The sequence below is a fragment of the Eutrigla gurnardus genome (assembly GCF_963514095.1).
Source record: "Eutrigla gurnardus genome assembly, chromosome: 16".
NCBI classification, from domain to species: domain Eukaryota; kingdom Metazoa; phylum Chordata; class Actinopteri; order Perciformes; family Triglidae; genus Eutrigla; species Eutrigla gurnardus.
In genome coordinates, this window is record NC_139927.1 from 18983296 (window position 1) to 18999714 (window position 16419).

A 16419-nucleotide genomic window follows, 5' to 3' on the forward strand; every position below is an offset into this window, starting at 1 on the left:
TAAGAGAAGGCGTTGTGAACGCCAAATATTAATGAATCCTGTACTTTTGCATATGCTCTGTGAATGAGGCCTAACATTGAGGGAAACATTTTTAATTGATTATTATTAAGCCATAAAAAACTATAATTATCAAGGTGCCACACTTAACATGTAAACATTCAGTAGAAATCAGAAGCTAGAGCTACAGTGGACATTTTATCTTCACAGTGGATCGCTTCTCCTGTAATAACGTGCTTGATGTCACCATCCCGGCAGCCAGCTGCCTCCAGACTAATGGTGTTTACAAGTCCCTGATGCACACTTAAAATGTTATTTAAAATCATTTTTAATTGGCCTGTTTTTGGTCTTTACCAGTTTGGCATCTTATTATGTTTTTCTCCATCTCGTCATCTTTCAACGCTCCAGAGGGATTTGTTGTACGGAGCAATTTATTCCAAATTACACAGGAGGATTTTGCTATTAATGAAGTGCCTATCTGCATGTCCACCTGTCTATCTGTCCTTGTTCCTATCAGTATGAGATCCTCTCCATATGATGCAGGCTGTGCATCTGTCAGTCACAACACAGCAAATTGATTCTTGGTGCACTCTGTGAACCTTTTCCCTGCATAAATAAAGGTAAAAATCAAATGTATATGTCCCTGTGACAGCTGACCGGCCTCCTTCTTATCCACATTACATATCTGCCGCGTTAACAGATCCACGCATCACCTCGTGTTATTAATCTAACCAGCTCTGTCGCGTTATCGTGGTGATTTATCTCCCAGGAGCAGCAGGTCTAATCTGATAGTGATAACACTTCACTTTGCACTGGCCTCGTTCCACCGAGTTAACCCTTAAAAGGCGATTTAAGGAATCAATAAGAAGTCTTTGCTTTTGAACAAGTGTTGATACCAAGGTCTGCAGCATTGCTGAAAGCCAACAAGCTGCCGCCTGCATTGATTTGTAAAACGTGGATCGATATGTTCTCCTGGCAGTGGTGCAGTAAGACTGTCCGAGGGGCCGGGGCTGAGAAAAAAAATGAAAAGGCCACAATATCAGATTTATTTTTTAACATGAATGAAATTAATTCTTCTTCTTTACCATGTTTGTAATGTCATTTTTATTTTACACGAAGGTGAAAGATGTATGTTTTTTACATTTTAAGGGATTGGAACCCATTTTAACTAGCAGACAGATGATCCATTAAACAGGCAGGTTGATTGTATAATATGCAACATTGCAGACAATGTGCAGTATTGTGATAACAAAAGCTGCATAAAATACCTGTACTCAACGGTCTAACCTGTTATTTCCCTCCTCACCCAGAAATAAGAGCATTTGCAAGGTGACATCAAAATGGAAGCGACCCCTCAATGAAAGCTTTGCTGCAGAAGACATGGGACCGTTCTTAAAGTAGATGATATGATGTGATAAGAACTGGACCATATTCCACTGAGTCCCTTCCTAGCTGAAGGTAGTTAGTTGGCACATCTCCAGCTGCTATCAGAGACTCTCTAGGCTGTTTGCCAAGTAGTGTCACTGTCAAGTGATTCCTCAGTAAAACACATTAATATACAACTAGAATGAACTGTATTTATGAGCTACTGTCTTTGGCCACATACTCATGATTGATGTTTGCAAACCGCACTGAATGACCGTGCATCCTTTCAAAGGCTTGTGCGTGTCCACACAGTGCTCCAGGAGAGAAGGAGGGATGTTATGGCCATTGCACAGGAGCACCTGATATTTTGATTCAATCCATGTTTCTGGGGACGTGGTGTGCACAAACAGGATTTTATCTGCTTTTTAAAAAGAAAATCCCATACAGAAAAGGGGCACTCTACAAGGGCAAGGGGCTCAAGCCCTGATTTTATCTGTGTGTACGTGCCTGCTGCAGAGAAACCAAGATTACTGACTTCACACGGAAACATTTTCACACTGATAAAATGAAAAAGTCTAATTCTTCTCTATCTGAGACTCACATCACTCACTTTACTTCTGACAGTCCTGACGGGGAAAACTTTTACAGTCGGAGGGTTGTGGGTTTGCCCCTGGGCCCATTTTGTTTTTCTTCTGTCAACACTAAGACGTTTTCATAAGTGTCACTCATCATTCAAGCCGAACAAATCAAACCTTCTGGGACTAAAAGCAGAATGAAGGTGTTTGTTGATCTAGACAAACTGATAGGGTGATACCCTGAGTCTAGGCCTGGTTATGCCAGCAGAATTAATTTCCAAATGCTAACAATGCAACATAAGCTAACACAGAGGGTGAACATGGTAAACACTTCGGGCCCTAGTTTTGTGGCGCAGCGCAGGGCGGCGCAGGGTGGCGGAGCTGGCGCAATGCAAGTTTCGACCCGCGCAGCCTTGCGCACGGTCAGTTTGGCAGTTTGGTGGATCGCCTTTGGGGGAGGCGTCACAGATTCAGCTTGGTGTAGCGGAAGTTTTGTGGCAAAAAGCCTCGCCGAGACTTCGCTGAAAGCCCGCCAGCTCCAACCTAGTCTACTGTTGGCGTAAGGCGCAAATAAAGTCCTTTCATTCAAGGCGAATCACAGCTGGCAGAGTGGCAGTTTGGCTGACCGGCGCGCAGTGCGCACACGTCACCAAGACCTCACAGGCAGGTTTCCACAGTTCCAGGCACATTTCAATGCAATAAATAATCACATCAAACACTATTTATTGCAACTAATTGAATCAACACGTGAATTTATATCTATATAGATTGTCCTGTCACATCTGACGTCAGATCAAAGGCGGATGGCACGCGTAACGGAAACTCAGCACCATTAGGCTATGTCTACTGCTGTGCGCCCTGACCCTGTTTTGTGATAGACATACCTAAAATGTGCCTACAATTTCTATAGTGATATAATATGATATTATAATAATTATGACTATACGCACGCACAGCGCGTGATGCGTGTGGTGGGCGGCGGCGCTGCTTCCGTCATTGGGTTGTCAAGTGACGAAACTTGCACTGAACCCCACCTGGCGCATTAAAGGTGAGGAGAGGAGCTCATTTGATTGGTGAAGATCTGAATCGGCTGTGTTAATCCCACTCCACGCTTTGGGCCCTAGTTTCGTAGACCAGGCGCAGTCGGGGTGTGTCCGCCTGGACTTTGCAAGTTTCGTGCACCGCGCAGTCTAGTGCAGGCACGTCTCCCGTCACTGCCACCCGCGCAAGTGGGAAAGAGGGAGGAGAAGAAGGCGTGAGTGGGAGACGAGGAGGAGACAAGGCGTGGACTGGGATTAACACAGTCGATTCAGATCTGTGATTATTTATTGCATTTAAATGTGCCTGGAACTGTGGAGGCCTGCCTGTGAGGTCTTGGTGACGTGTGCGCACTGTGCGCCCGTGAGCCAAACTGCCACTCCGCCAGTTGTAATTCGCCTTACGCCAAGAGTAGACCAGGTTCGAGCTGGCGGGCTTTCGGCGCAGTCTCGGCGAGGCTTTTTGCCACGAAACTTCCACTGCACCAAGCTGAATCTGTGACGCCTCCCCCTGCTGCGCCGCAACACCCAACTTGGCGCAGGCAATCCACCAAACTGCCAAACTGACCGTGCGCAAGGCTGCGCTAGTCGAAACTTGCATTATGCCAGCTCTGCCACCCTGCACCACCCTGCGCTGCGCCACGAAACTAGGGCCCCTTGTCTCCTCCTCGTCTCCCACTCACGCCTTCTCACCTCCCTCTTTCCCACTTGCGGGGGTAGGAGTGACGGGAGGTGTGCCTGCACTAGACGAAGAGTCAAAACTCAAGATGGCGATGAACGAAAACTCTTATTGAAAACAATTCCAAAAAAGTGCCTCAGGCTGCTAAAACTGACTTAACTGACCGGGGCCTTAATCTTCATTTTAAATAATCATACCTACAATTATTGAACAGATTACTGTTAAATGTCTGTAACGAAACTGATGGTTACAGGTTGAAAAATTGTTGTGAAAGGTTAAAAAATAAACTGCAATCAGGAGGATGGTGACCCAAGATGGTGACGGCCAAAAACCAAGATAGCGACGTGGATTGGTAACAGCCAAAATCACAAATAATGTTGCCTGCAATGATGAGACAGCGAAAAACCAAGATGCCATCAGCCAAAGGCCAAGATGCCACCTGCTAAAAACAACACAGCCAAAAAACAAGATGGCGACTCCCACACACACACACACACACACACATGCACACACACACACACACACACACACACACACACACACACACACACACACACCCTCCATCCTGACCTCCACACTATCACAGTAACTGTCATTTCAATTTGACTCACTGTCAGAAAGAAGTCCAGATTTTGTTAACACCACCAGCGGATCAGCACAATAAGCCACATGCCATACGCTTATAGAGTGGGTTTAAAACTAACAACAGGTTTTCTCACATTTTCCCATCTGTTCCTGCCCTGTTATAATAACCCACTCGTCATGGATCTAATACCACGCTTCCTGTCGTTTCTTTTCTTCTTTTCTGTGTCCTCAAACTCAGAATGTCATTCTACTCTTACAGGTTTAATATTGAAAAACTTTCTCAGGTGACTTTTTTTATTCAGGAAAGAAATGTCAAGAATCATTTTCTGTAACTGTAAGGGGCTGCACGGTTGATATTATAACACAGCAGGATTCATCAGAGTTATGATCGCATTAGTAAAATCAACATGGCCATTATATGTCAATATCAGAGACTTCATTATCACTTAGTGGAGGAATCCTGAGCTGGAAAGACAACAGAGCCACATGAGACTATTTAAAAAAGAAAACTCTCATAAACCTGCAGCTCATTTCTGATTCTGTGTCATCTATTTAAAAAAGACAGAATTTCATTAAACTATCAGTTTGATGGAATCTTCTACCACAGCTGTCTCGTGGTCTCAAGAGATTCGGTCTGACAGAAGAATTAAGAGATTAATTGAAGTCTCCTCTGTTGCAGCTAAAGTTATAACTCATTTACAGGATATTTTCATCATTAATATCAATTCCAGTTATTAACTGTTTCCATCAAAGCAGGCCACAAGTTAGGTTCTCTACCTCCAGAATGGTTTGCAGACTTATTGAGAAACCTGACACATTGAAAAACATCAACATCTTTTCTACATCCACATTAAAGAGAGCATAGATAACAGTGTCAGCTCTCCATCAGAAAGGGCTGTCTGACAGCAAGATACAGTTGATAATAATCTCAATAAAATGTACACTTAAACTGATATAGTTTTTTTTAGTTGTCTTGTGTGTTCCTGCTGCCCTGTCCACAGCTGCTTTTAATCTCTCTCTTCAAAGCCACAAGACTGCAATGACATAAACAGTCATTTGACCTCATAATTAACCCTTCTTTGCTGTATATATATAGCCAGAGCGGCTGTAGCTCAGAGGTAGAGCGAGTCATCCTCTAATCGGAAGACCCCCAAATTGCCCCCAAAAATGTGTGAATGTGTGTGAATAAATTAGATTAGATTAGATCCTGATGGGCAGGCGATACCTCTGCCATCAGTGTATGAATGTGGTTGAAAGTACTGAATGTAGTGTAAAGTGCCTTAAGTGATGGAAAAGACTAGAAAATGCTGTATTATATATTTATTATTTAATAATTATTTTATTATTATATTTGTTTGTGTGTCTAAATTACATCCAGCAGTACACTGCTTTGCTCCCATGCTGGTACTCCTGTCTGTTTCTCCAAACTATGCCTTTAAAATCTTGCAAATCAAACCGTCAACATTTATCTAGTCACTGGGTGTGTTTTGGTTGTTTCCAGCTGCTCAAGATTCACAGAGACAAAAGGGAGTTTGTATCCAGCAGGGACAGATTTTCGATGAAAGCTGAGCCTCGAATCACAAAACTAACTGAATGTTTTCCACAGTGGGAGACACATGAAAACTCTAAATGTACACAAATATGAGGAGAAAAATGGCTACAATGAGAGTATCCTACTAACATCCCAAGGTGGAAGAAGTATTCAGATCCATCCATTGTTAAAGTAAAAGTACAAATGTCAAACTGTGAAAATACACTACAAGTAGTGTAATATGGTGTAGTGCTGAAGTAAAAGTATTTATCAGCTAATTGTAGTTAAAGTATCAAAAGTAGCATTGTCATCCACATATGTGGGTTGCAAGGGCAGAAGGCTAAGAAGGGCCTTCCAGACGTCCTTCTCCCCAGCAATGTGTTCCAGCACTTTCTTCCCAGCAGAAGTATAGATTCCCCAGTCGGTGCCCCTCCCAGAATGCCACCTAGACACTCCAAGAAGGCCAGGTACTCCGAGCATATGCACACAGAACAGTCAGGGACTTCCTCTGTTGGGGGCTCGTGACTATCCCCACATCCACCAGGCCAGATTCCAGCCCCTCTCCAGGAGTTTAGTTCCCTATGCGTGGAGATGATCCCAACTTTATCTAGTTGGTACCAATCCCATGGTCAATTCCATGTCACCAGATCAGTTGCAGTGTAGTGAAATGTTCCCTTTTCTCAAGTACAATTTCATATACAGGATTTTTATACTGAGGTATTGTCATTTTTACTTACGTAATGGATCCGACTACTACTTTCACAACTGGACATTTAGAAAACTGCACATCAGTAGTTCCTGCACTCAGAAACACACTTCTTCACCTTTTGACATTTATGGGTTTTTTTATATTTCTGTGGCGAATGGCAGAGTAAAACTGCTATCAGGACGTATCCAGACCAATCTACTACAAATCCAGTCAAGTGAAAAATAGTCAGCTTGTCTCGCAATCTTCTACCTTTTATACCTGCTGAAGGAGAAAGTTGAGCATTGAGATGGAGATTGTCATTCTTCTCTGAAAAGAAAACCCAAGCTGTTCTTGCAACAAAAGAAAATGCAGCCCTTGAAAAGCCATCAAGCAGCCCATAGTGTGATCTTTAACAGGGGATGGTTGTCAGGCATTCAGATGTTAGGTAATCTGAGTTCCAATTGTCTCTACTGCAGCTTTATGTCCCTCTGTCATCAGGCCGGATTCACTCTGTTCGGTCGACACAACAGTGTTGCTGCAGAATGCAAAGAGATATTAGTTACAACCCCCGGGCCGCGGACCGGTACCGGTCCGTGGATCAATTGGTACCGGGCCGCACAAGAAATAAATAATTATTTCCGTTTTATCTATTATCTGTGTCTAAACGATCTTTTATTTTGAAATTTTATTTTGAAAAATGACCGGATTCTCTCGGTTACGTCTCGGTCACTTGAGCGCCAAAGTTTAACCCACAAGCTAGCAAAATGGGTCGTGGTGATAAAAAGGTTGGGGACCACTGCTGTAAAGGACTGTTTAGTGACAAAACAGTTGAAACATTTGTGAATTTGAGTGATATGCAGTATAAAATAGAATATGAAAAGATTAGTTTGATGGTGCCAATGTAGAGAATCAACTTGTTCTAAAAGAGGAATTAAATGAGACGTTAGCAGCAATGAGCAGCAATAAGACAAGGATGATTATTTCCATTGGACTGGTCAGACCGTGTGTCTTGCATATACATTCTACTACATGTGCTAAAATCCAAAGCAGACCTATAAATAAACAGCACACATTTCAGTATTTAACTGTATTTTCTGACTTCATTACCAATCGCTTTGGTAATTGCACATCAGCCAGTGCTTAATGTTCTGTCTGTTGGAAGATCGACTGTGAAAGCGGCAGTGAGAATAATTAATGTGTTAGTCGATAATGTGTGTGTGCTAATTGTTCGGCCGGCTGCTCTGCATAGAGGAGGAAACCATCCAGCCTGCGAGCTCGAGTCTGTTGGGCTGTGGGCGGTCAGAAGAGGAAGGCTGATGGAAACAATGCAGGTCTGTCTGTAACACAGATGAAACAAAAACTCTGGGACTGAGTGGATCATGAGGGTCATTTTCTAGGAAGTAACCCAGGGACTGCTTCTGAAATATTCAAAAGGATGATACAATCTATCATCTACTCGCAGATGTTTTATCTCGGGTCTTTTTAATCAGCTTATTATATTTTTACATTTGTAGTGACTCTGGTGCAGATTGCATTCAAACACAATGTATGCTTAAAGGCGCAGGGCTACAAATTTGGTTTTCAAAGTGGGGCTCCTTGAGTGGGGTTCCAGAGGGTAGAATTTATATTTACTAGCAATCCATCCATATGTTATTGGCTGTACATTGGACACAATGTTATCAAATGGGGGTCCTTTGTCTAATTTGTGTCAGTTTAGGGCTTGTTGACATAAAAAAAAGTTGGAGTTTCTGAAAACCCCCCTAACACACTAGGTTTGCGTGGAGGGTCGGACCATGCACACTGTACATAAGAAGTGATCGTGACGTCACCCGTCGGTTTAGAAGCCTTGAGTTCAGCATGTTGGCCATCGGCATCTTGGATTCAGGCTACCATCTCGGATTCTGGCTGCCATCTTGGAATTTTCAACAAGTAAACACAAGTGGCAGAACAGCCGCTTCCTTCTCCATCCATCCATCCATCCATCCATTGTCTACCGCTTATCCTGTATTCAGGGCTTAAGGCTGGATTATGCTTCCGCGTCGACACAACGCAAGGGGGCTTGCGGACCCCTTACGTCCTTGCGGACCCCCCTTACGTCAACGCAAGGGCCTGACGTGTACCTCCCAAAAATCCTAGACGCGCGTCGAGGCGACGCAACAGCAACGCAGCGGCATCGGCTGTGATTGGTCCGCTAACTACATCCGCTGGAGACCGCTATCCGGTTTCCACTCATAAACACCGCCATTTAAACTTTTAAAAGGCTACTTTTATTGTTTGCACCTCGTTTTATTGTTTGCACCTTCTCGCTTTTGCACAAAGAAATAAAACACCAAGTTCTGAAAAATTGTGGACGTTTAAAGCCGGAAAGTAAACAAATACGCTATAACGAGGCTACGACGATATACGCCAAGAGTCTCGGTCGGTCGGTCAGTCTTTACAAAAAACATAGCGCCCTTTCCCGGTGTGGCATTGAATTGCATTTCGACACGTAAACCCAACGCAGAACCATCACGGTCTCCAAGCAACTGCGTGGCCGTTGCGTTGCCGTTGCGTTATCACTACGCGGAAGCATAATCAAGCCTTTACAACTTTCCTCTTTGACAATGCTTATAGTAAGGGCTGGCTCAGATTTGCCTTGGACCGGCTGTTAGTTATGGTGCTATAGGCCTAGACTGCCGGGGGACTTATAATGATACACTGAGTCTCTCCACTGTGATGCTGCTCAACATGGTCTGATTTCTGGGCAACTGCGATATGTTGGAGATATAATCATCTTAATTTGCCCGCCACCATGGACTACTACTGTTAATATTACTACTACGGTTAATATTACTACTACTGTTAAAGGTGCTATTGACCTATTGACAACATCCAGCCACTAGATGTTGCACTCACACTCCCCCCTTCCATTGCATTCACATCACAACACAGCTGTTGCTGGAAGCCATGTGCCCTCTATGGGTTGCCAGTTCGTTGCACAACCTGCATTTTCATGGATGAGTGGAGTGACACTCCGAGTGATTTTGTGGTGAAGTTTTCGTGGTATGAATTAATTTTGCAACATGTAGCTAGCTATACATTTGGTTACTTTGTTACTTGGGACTGGTACCAAAATGCTGCCCGCCTACCATCAAACTCAGCCATTTTTTCCACATTAACTGGCAACTCAAAAGACTCTTGACCCCTGACTACGCAGATGTACCATGTGATACCAACGTCATTATTCTATTGGCTCACAAGCCTTGCTAGAAGCCGCAGCCACACGTCACACATCGACACAGACCAAAGTTAGCTTCCAACTTTACAGTAAAGTGTTAAAGTAACCTCAGTAGTGAGTCTGTGGTAGTGAGCTGAAGCATCCTCTGCTTTATGGTATATTAGACTCTAAATGGACCATCATTTACTAAACGAACATCCTGCTCAATCGAAGAAGACTTGAAACTAGAGATCAAGACCATGAACTCATGTTTACAATGTTTACTGAGATAATACATCAAGAGAGAAGTAGGGTCATTTTCTCATAGACTTCAATGCAATTAGACTTCTTTTTGTAACCAGATGGCCAGCAGAGAGAACGCAAGTTTAAGGCACTTGAGTGTTGGTTTCACTTTTCGTTGCCTCCACCATATGTCACTTCCCAAACAATTTGCAGGGAGTGGAAGCGTGTCTCCTTTACTGAGTTTGTGGTGAACATCGTCTTTCTTGAAGGAGGACATAAACTTTAGTTTTCACTATCCAAGGGAATGGAGGAAGAAATGCTGCAAAGCACCTCAGAACGCATTCGGTGTGAATATGCTATAAAATGCAAAGACATCCACATTTTAGACCACCATTCACAGATTTCACAAGCTTCACAGCCTTTTAAACATTTAGCGAACCAAACAGAAGTATCTATTTCACATTCCTGTTAGCCCGTTGTGACATTAGTCACGCTAACTTTTACATAATTGCCTGCCGCCTCGTCAGCAGACTGTAAAATGGCACGATTGATAACTTTGAAATGGAAAGGAGCATGAAGGGAGACGGTGAGTGGCGGCGCAACCGTCCCTGCCGAATCCTGTACGTGTGATTCCAGAGACTCTTTCCCTTCGTCACACTTTAACATTTCAACATGCAAACACTCAACGCTTGGCTCTAATCCATGTCCAAGTGTTGAATCATCAGTGAATCATCAGTGTTGTATCAACGGTTGCCGGCTCCGAAGTCAGCAAGACTAATTTGAATAGAAAATCCAAAAGCCCCTCTGCTGATGAAATCATTTCTCAGAACTAACTATAAAATAATTTTCTCACACATAATCAGCTTCGATATTTAGTGTAAAATGACCTTGTGCTGACGTGCAAAGATTAAAACTAAATGCATGAACAAAGTGCCGGAACGCCTTGTTGAATTTCAAAAGAATAATTGTCATGCAACACGTCGCTCTTCAGACCACCCGTTGCCTAGGGGATATACTGCATATAAAAAGCCTATTCCTCCTCATCCGTGGCTGCTCCTCATCTCCACTTTTACAGTCTATGGGAACCAGAATCTACATGATAAAACATTTCCATCTTTTCGGATGAACACGACTGAGTTTTGTACGTTTCATTTACCCCAGGCCCCTGCAGGTTCCTGTATGCGAGTTTCTTGTAATGCACAGCTCCTACGGAAACCTTTTCCTCTGATGCATTATTCACCTGCAGGTGGACACGTCTACACCTAAGCAAGCCATACATGCCAAGCAGTGCTCTGTATCCAAGTCACATCCTACAGCCTGGCGTTAGAGATACAGTTGCTCTCGGGGAAAATAAAAGGCTTTTAGTTGAGCTGATAAAATTCATCCGATGGACTTCTGAGCGGCGTCTTTGCCGTTGAAAGGTTTACCTTCTGGGTTTTGTGTGAAAACATTGAAAACACAGAGGAGAGGCAGCGGGCAGTTAAGCAGTGTTTTTTTTTTTTTTGGTTCACCTTGCAAAAGGATAAAAACCAAACACATTAGAGCTCATCAGTCATACATTTCAACACAATGTAGGCTGGCAGCTACTGTTGAGGATGTCCTTGATGTTGAATCTCAGACTTTTAACAAGCTGAGAAGTTAAATGTGCTTTATACGATAGTGGAAGCATTTTGAATGCCCCTCAACTGCTCTGAGACATAGACTGTATAAGAAGTGGACATGGTGTCGTCACCCATTGGATTGTGGACTACAGTTTTGAAACCGCAATTTCAGCATTTTGGCTCTAACCGTCATGGATTTTGGCCATAACCATCTTGGATTTTTGCAACCAGGAAGTGACTATATTTGGACTGTGGAGGAGCGACGTAGGTGGATCTGATGAAAACAAGCGGCAGAGCAGCGCCCTGATCAGGAACCTTACTGGATCTGGATCCACCTGGATTCGGGTGTGGAACTGTTACCACAGTTAGCTTCATAAGGTCAACTTTACAGCCAAGTGTTAAAGTCATCTTAGTAGCTAACTGCAGTGGTAGCGACGGGCAGCGACCGTAGCAAGGTAGCGGTAGTGAGGCCGTGGTAGCGACCTGTCAATCACAAGGTAGCCCTTCCCTAAAGCATTAAGCATTAAATATATGGGTACATTCATGGGAGGGAAGGTTGCATGAATGCCGGTTGTTTGTTAGCATCGTAATAAAGTATCAAATCTGCAAGTTTTTTTCTCAGAATATTGCCCCCTGTCTCGGCTTCGTTTTGTTTTTTGTTTTTTTTCATACAGTGGTCCTTACATGGGCTGCACGGTGGTGTAGTGGGTAGCACTGTCGCCTCACAGCAAGAGGGTCCCGGGTTCGATTCCTGGATCGGGCCCGGGTTCCTTCTGTGTGGAGTTTGCATGTTCTCCCCGTGTGAGCGTGGGTTCTCTCCGGGTTCTACGGCTTCCTCCCACAGTCCAAAGACATGCAGGATGGGGATAGGTTAATTGATGACTCTAAATTGTCCATAGGTGTGAATGTGAGAGTGAATGGTTGTTTGTCTCTACATGTTGGCCCTGTGATAGACTGACGTCCTGCCCAGGGTGAACCCTGCCTTCGCCCAATGACAGCTAGGATCGGCTCCAGCCCCCACCGTGACCCTGAAAACAGGATAAGCGGTAGACAATGGATGGATGGCCCTAACATGCCGTCATACAGAGGAGCAGAATATCTGCTGCAGCAAGATCACAAGCACGTAGGCTGCCATTGTTGTTGTTATGAGACATCGCGGGGATAAGAAGTCGGTCGGCCCAAACGTGCAAGACTTCTGCGTTTACACACAAAAAACATTTCCGTGTGGACGGCCCCTAAATGGACCATAATTTACTATGAATTACTGAGATAATATATCAAGGGAGACTGTATCTGTGGTTTAGTTTGACTTTGTGTAAGTTAATGCGGGTCCACCAGTGTCCTAGCTTGCGTGTGATTGGCCGTAGAGTTGAGCTGTGACGGCCACTACAGGTCCTGTTTACCAACGATGCAACAAAGACTCAGTTATCTCATAATGGATTTATTTAAATTTCCCACAAACACAAGGAGGACATTTTCAAATGCTATATAATAATTAAATTCATATACACAGAGACTGGGGGCCAGGGACGCTTTACCTGCTGGATGTTGCCTAAACCTATTTTTATAGCTTTAATCAGTTTTATTAGATAGCAGAGTTGGTGGCAGAGACACAGGAAATTACAAGAAAAGACAAACAACAAAGGTCAGGAGCAGGATTTGAAGGTGTGACATTCAAAATAGCTGTCTTTAATTAATCTTCATCCTTCAGTGTTGAATTCATATGCATACACACATTAAATGATCCCGTTTTAATTGTACCGTGCATAATATGAGGAGGAGAAGGGAAAAGACCATAAAAGTGGAGGTTTTACCGAAGACATTCGCTCCAATCAACCTTCACCAACTAACATCTAAGATCTCTTCATCTAAACCATCACTGTCTCTTAGACCCGATACCAGCTAGGCTACTCAAAGAAGTTTTATCCTTGGTGAGCACGTCCTTATTAAATATGATCAATGTGTCCTTATTAACTATGTGCCACAGTGCTTTAAATTAGCTGGAAACAAACCTCTTCTTAAAAAGCTCACTTTTGATCATAGGGTTTAAGCTAACTACAGACCTATATCTAATCTTCCTACCATTGTCCTCCCACATCTACTGGCATCCAAACAGGAGGGAAGTGGTGAAGTAGTAAAGCCTGTCTTTTGCTTGATATGATTGGCTGCCTTGGCCAAGTGTGACATTGACAAGCGGCGCCACTTTGAGACATTAACATGTGACTTTCTGGTCTTATATATTCCTCTTTAGGTTTCACCTCCACACTGTATGCCCAGAACGCTAATTCAGCTGCTCTGCAGTGAAGAGATGGTGTTTATTCCCTCCTCAAGGTGTTCAGGAGGAAGTTGAAACTAAACTGTGGCACAAAGGAGGACGAGTTGTCCGAGGAAATGGGAAAGTGGGCTGAAGCGGAGCCGGAGGTTACGTCTACATTTACCTCCTGCTTCTCACCCCGAGGGGCTGCAATTTGTCTCTCTGACATGGAGGAGGGAGATAGATCACCGAGAGCTGCAGCTCATCCCCAAAGATCCAGGGGAAGAGAGTCGTTAACACCGATGTAAAACCTTAAAGAGCACACTAAGTCCAGTGTGTTTGCACAGCTGATGAACAATGATAGGGGCAATTTGACTGAACATGGATACAGTTTTCTGAGAAGTTCAAATAAAAAAATAATCAATAATTAAGTCCCGCAGGAGCAAGGACCATCACCTGCCTATACAGCACACGTATTCAGTTCAATTAAAAACAATTCAATTTTCAGGACACCTAACACATTGAGCAGGACTAGAATACACTCATGATTTTCAGAGTCAATACAATTTCAAAGTCCCAACATCACCCAGGGGGAAGCCTTACAGATAGTGGTGAGAAAAACCTGCCTAAATAGGCTTTTAGGCAGAAATCTGGTGAAGCCCAGGCCCTTGGGTTCCAACATTTGGTGTTGGTAGTATAGTAATAGTAGCATTAGCAGTAGTGGTAATATTAACAAAAGTGTACACACTCATTTATTAGTGGTTTGTAAATTTGTGTAGGGTTTTTTTTGTATTCATTGTTATAGTTTTGTATACATTTTCAGTTATCAGTCATTGTCGGTTTTTCCATGCATTATATATCAATTTAGGAGTCTTGATTTGTTTATTATTTATTGCTGTTATTTTGTGTATGTTGTTCCTCCCAACTCTTCATATGGTCAGTGGTACTCCAGGTTTCCCTCGTGTCAGTTCTGGGTCGGCATGTCGGTTCCCCCTCTTTACATGTATAGTGTGTGTAGAGTCTCTTTGCAGATGTTTGCATTTGTAGTTGTCTTAGTCTCCCTGTGGTCATTTTGAGTCTACTCCCAGCTGGTACGTATCTGTTTGAGTGACATTTTGTCAATGAAGCGCCCTCGACACTGTTCAGTAATCCATCCATAACCATAAAGGTGTCAGATCAATGTTTTCATCATGTTTTTCGAGTGAACTGTCAAATACTCATATCAGAAACAGTTTCTACATTATGTGTCTTTCTGGAGGGTCTTTATAAATGACTTAATTCATCATCCAATTTGCATCCTTTTTTTCATAAATCCATAAATAAATGTAGTGTTAAATCGTGGTGGAGGAAAAGTACTACAACATCGAAACACATTAATGTATTTAAATAGAAGCACAACCTTTAAAAATAACAGGACAGTTATGTCAAGGCTGTCCAAATAATACCCTCTCACCTATGAGCTCAGAAGACATCCTGTGCACTATAAAGGTATATGTGTGTATTAATATACAGCAAGCTAACCCAGTTTGCAGGAGCATCAGTCATACGTGGACAGAGGAGGTCTCCCAGCCAAACAGAGGACTGAACCCAGAGATGGAGTGTCCAATGACAGTATGACCCAGTTCAAAACTCCACTCACTTAAAAACAGACTCTCGTTCAAAGACAGAAGCTGCTTCAGAAGTTTCTTTTATCTCGTTTTTTTAATGGAAGCTCGAAGAAGAGGACGTGGTTCCCAAAGCCGAGTCTGGGACTCCCAGGGGGTTCTGGATAGGCTTCTGCTGCATAATGGGAAGAGGATTCATGTCAGTATTATCTCATTTACTAGCAAATTATCTGCAGAATGATATATATGTGTTGGGATGTCTTTCCTTTCTCTCTCAGTGAGCCTGTAGAGAGTCATGACTTTCTGCTCCATATAATGTCAAATAATCCTGTCCAACTCTGTCCCCGCTGGCGTTTAATCTGATGTGGGCTCCCTGCTGTTAAATTGGATATAAATACCCGTGAGGAAAGTGAAGGAGAGCTCAACGATATGACCAAAAATATGTATCTTGATACATTTTTAAATTTAACAATAACTGGTAAGCCTCTATGGGGGACATAGACAATGTTATGGTAACCATGGTAAACCAGTGTGTGAAGGGCAAACAAAGCCATTATGTTATCTCTCCACTAAGTCTGCGTTTAGAAGGAAAACCACCCCCAAAGGAATAATCCACATACGGAAAATCTTCCATTCATCATCTGGGAATTGTATCCTTTTTAAAATCCCGAGCAGCGAGACCTCCCAACGGCATCTGCCTCCCAGGGTGGAGCCCCATTCCCCCCTTTTCATGATATAACCAGCATAAACAACAACATTATCATCATCAGTGGCGCCGCCAGCCGGAATCCTGTACGCACTGTGCGTACTTTTTTTGAAGGTGAAAAAAAAATAAATCAGCGGGCTAGATATTTAAATTATGCAAATCAGCGGGTGACACCAAACAACGTCTGCCCAAGCAAGTCAGAGCTTTTCTTTCTCTCACACAGTGACCTGGAGAGACGCAGCCGCATTTGAGAGGACGTTCGCGCATAGCGTGTGTTGGCCCCTCTCCACTACACAATACAGCTCGGCTCTAGTCTCGTCACCTCTCTGCTGCTGAGCACTGTGGGCCGAGCCGATGC